This window comes from Octodon degus, unplaced genomic scaffold (genome assembly GCF_000260255.1).
Source record: "Octodon degus isolate 3935 unplaced genomic scaffold, OctDeg1.0 scaffold00024, whole genome shotgun sequence".
Taxonomy (NCBI): Eukaryota; Metazoa; Chordata; class Mammalia; order Rodentia; family Octodontidae; genus Octodon; species Octodon degus.
This window is the reverse complement of record NW_004524600.1, coordinates 877,957-882,200: the sequence shown is the minus strand read 5'-3', so window position 1 is coordinate 882,200 and position 4,244 is coordinate 877,957. Positions and strand designations below refer to the sequence as shown.

Genomic DNA, 4,244 nt, shown 5'->3' with positions numbered 1-4,244 from the left:
TAGTAGCCTCTTGTTGTAGAACCCTCTCCATTAAATATTTAATAAAATATATAATTAATTTTAGTGAAATATAATAATAATACCTTGATTTGAATTCCTAAAATATATAGTGGATCACCAGTGTTGGAGCCCCTTGTAGTCGAAATGCACATTACTGTCCTGTCCTGGAAAGTCACAAGTTGCAGTATTTTCTTGTATAATAAAATGAGTGTTATAGGAGATACTACAAACGGATTATCAGGGGGAACAGTGCAGACTGACTTGGGGTGTGGGGGGCTAACACTCATGCAGTGTCACACTGCCTGTTTAGTCATAGCAGGAGACAGGCTCCTAGTGGTCTAGCTGAGGAAGGCTGAAGAGGAGCAGTGATGCAGAGAAGCTGCAGTATGGAGTCATCAGGAGGGAATCTGGATCAAATGCAGCTGCAGCCTGGCATAGCTGTGGTCAGTAGTGAGGTGCTTGGGGCAGTTGCAGGAGAAAATAAATGAAAATGCCCACTGGGGAATGTTGGACCCTTCCTTACACTCTCAAAGATGGGGGGGCATACTATCACATAGGTAATGCTATTATAATAATAAGGAGGACGCCCTGTCTACAAGATCTAAAAGAGCTTAAAGGTCACCTCAAAAGTTTATTTAGAGAGAAGTAAGCAATTCTAGAAATAACAAACAGCAAGGAAGAGGGATGAAGTGGGATGATTTCAAAGTTGGTGGTCTGGGATTGACGATTCTCCCTGCCATGCTGTGTTCTGAATTTAGAAGGCGGAGAAAAGTTGAGAGAAGGAGAGAAGTCTTGCTCAAGTTTGAGTGAGTCTAGTAACGATCATACTAATATTGGAGCTCATCACTTGTGACAAAATCAAGGGTGTGCAAAGGGCTTAGGTGTGACCAAATTTCCAATAACAAAGCTTGACTAAAATAGTGTGTGTGTGCTACATTGTTTGTGTTTGAAGAAGCATGGTAGATATGAAGTTCACAGCAACTCAGCATGGAGTGACTCTAAACTCTGATTTTAACCATTGAGAGGAATCAAAGAGACTAAAGTGAATAGTGAATAAAAGGCAAATGATGTATAATTTACAGGCAGAGTGTATGGCCTTGTAATTTATAGTTGAAAGAGCCAAAAACATGTCCTCCATATGTGCATAGGTTTACATATTTAGGTGTTCACGTTTTGTGCAGTCCATGCAAGATTAACTTAGGTCAAGTCATTTAGGAATGAGGGAGATGAGGCTCTTTCTTTGGAAGATCCAAACCATTTTTAACCAACCTTTTGACTTCCCTGCACCTCAGTGAGTAAAAAGACATTGTCTTGGGCCATGTACACAGTACCTATTATAGTGAATGTCTGTGAGTAGCAAATCTTCCTTTTGAACATTTTTAACTTACTAAACTATTTTATGAAAAATACAAGCAGTATAAATTTAATAAATAAAAAATGTAACAAATCTACTTAACAACAATAAACAACTTTCTCACATGCACACAAGAACACAGGGTGAAGTATTATCGGTAATCACTACATTTCACTCACCAAATTGACAGAGGACGCACGTGTCTGAGTTCCACAGGTTTCCATTTGACTTTGGGTGGCAGAGGCAGGAGGCACAATTAGTTTTACGCAACGTCCTCCTCTAAACAGCCTTCTGCTTTCCCTGCACCATCTGCTCTTGAGTACCTCCCAAGTGAGTCATAAAAAGTATCTCAAAAGTTATGCAACAGTGCCTTTTTCAGCAGCACACATACTAAAATTGGAATGACACAGAGAGGTTTAGCATGGTCCATGTGCAAGAATAATGGACATATTTCATAATAAGGCAGGCACCATAGTAGCATTCATCTGGTAGGCTGAAGCAGGAGAATTTCAAATTTGAGTCCAGTGAAGGCAACTTAGCAAGGTAGTACAACCCTGTTTCAAAATCAAACATGAACAGTTGGAGATGTTTCTCAGTGGGAAAGAGCCTGGGTTCAATTCCAGGTAACACACACACAAACACACCACACACACACACACACGATTGTTAGTGATAATGTTAAGATTTATGATCTTATAGGTCTATTTTAGGAGCTGTGTAATGTTGTACATATCCTGAAGACCCTAGATTAGACTTGCCTGGTCTAGCCAGCGGCTTGACTCCAAACTTTAATATTGAGGATTGATAGCAATCATGTGAGCATCAATTCAAATCATAATTCAGTGTTACCTGGAAGGAGCAGGGAGGATATGAGCCCAACACATACAGAGAAGCTAGAAGTAATAGGATTTGGGGCCTCTGACTGTTGGCATCTGCATCTGATTGGGCAGCGTGGTAGGAGGAAAAACTAGTATCTCAGTTTTTTATTGTTGTTGTTTTGTTTTTTATTTAGTACAGGTATTTAGTGCAGATTCTACAAGGTTTCACTATATAGATTGGACTTGTAGTAATCCTCCTGCTCTAGCCTCCCAAGCACTGGGATTATAGGTGCGCGTCACCAAACCCAGTCTCAATCACCATCTCAGTGCATCCTGGGGAGTGGGATCGAACCTCAGCTGCTGCACTCTGCCTAAACAGGTGCTTTAGTCCGCTGCACTATCTGGCTGGCCCAGAACAAGTATCTTAGATCAAACTTTCTGTCCTGTAGTTATGAAATATGCATCTCATTGCCATTAGATTTAACCGAGAATCAGAGGTGGCATGCTGCCCTCAACAATGACGCTTGCGCTCTGTTCTGAGTATATGGTATGTACTGATGCATTGAATCCCTTCAACATCTTCTCAGTTCCTTCAGTCTGTCCTGATATTATCCACAGAAATATAGTGGTGAGGAAACCAGGACAGAGAAATGTAGTAATTTTTCCAGGGATCCAGGCAATTAGTTATGGCAGTCACATGACACACTCAGACACCCAGACTCCTGAGGTTGAGCTCTTCACTACCACCATGCTCTCCACCATGAGACACCACAATGACCAAAGTCCAAGGGGACAGGTTGCAGCTGGCAGCACCATGGTCTCATCTGGGGGTCAAGTGCAGACTCACCATGTCTCAGGTCAGTGGGCTAGTTCTGTGGTCCATGGCTCAGATATATTGGTAGAGCACAAAAGAGAACACACCCTTCTTTCAAAAGCAAATGTCACATACAATTCAATATTTTATCAAGTTTTCACCACTGGTTTTTCAGCTCTTTGCTGGTGCTGAGAGGAAGACAGAATAACCTTGAAGGTCCCTAATGTGAGGGCTCAGAACACTGAAAAGACAGGAACACAGCAAGAAAAAAAAAAAAAAACTTTTCATATTTTCACCATGTATGTAGTATATCCTGGGCTCAGCCTGAGACTTGAATTGAAAGTCAGTTTACTTTCTGAGACAGACACCACTAATAAGATGGCCAGAATATATGGATCTATCTCGGATTCCCAGAGTGTTCTCTCAGTAGTAAATCTCCACCAATACATGTTATCTGTACTTGGTTCTAGCAAATAATGCTCTTTTGAAAATCTGAAACAGTACTTCATCCGAAGATAGTGCTGTATGGTGTCTTTTCTACTTGGATTTTATGGAAGCTGTGAAGCTTTTAAGGAGCTGATAACTCAAGATTGACAACGAAATGCGTCACTGTGAGGTAACTGAATGGGCTACAGGTTCATACATCTTTTTGCTGTTCTTTTTCCATGAGATTGAAATCAAGTGTCTCCATTTGATTCACAGATTTTCATTTTTGTTTCATAGGAAAGTTGGGGAGATTTTGTCTGAAATATTAATCCCTTGGGATTCTGTCTGAAACACAAAGAACTCTTTCATCTAATGTTATATTTGCATCTCTCTTTCTTGCCAAACTTATTATTTTTCCTACCATTCTTAACTTTTGTTTGGACACTGACAAAATAAAGTGGTTAATGGTGAATCATTATGAATACTTAATTTTGTGTATGAAGAAAGCATAGAAATCATGATCATAAGAAGATTGTGTTTGGATTAAATTTTTCTTTTATAATTTGAACATAGTGTTCTGCCTTTCATATGAAACTCAACATATTTGTCTATTTTTTTCTGTGTACTTAAAACTTTTTACCGACTTGTTGAGAATCTCCACCAAGTAGCAGAACTTCAGGCAGTTAAAGAGAGGCAGTTAACTCTTATGAAAATGATACTGTTGAGGGCTACAAGGAAAGCCAACATTTTGGCCCTAGTCTTCTAAAGTCAATTAAGACTCAGGACATATGAGAACTTGTACTGTAACGTCATGTACCTCGGTAGTGTCCCA

At 39.9% G+C, this 4,244-nt stretch overlaps 1 non-coding gene across 1 annotated transcript; it reads left to right on the top strand.

The window, feature by feature from the left end:
- Positions 1-1,720: 1,720 nt before the first annotated feature.
- On the top strand, positions 1,721-1,831 carry LOC111816009. The gene has a single exon (XR_002820563.1). It is a non-coding gene; the product is annotated as a U6 spliceosomal RNA (small nuclear RNA).
- The last annotated feature ends 2,413 nt before the right edge of the window (positions 1,832-4,244 follow it).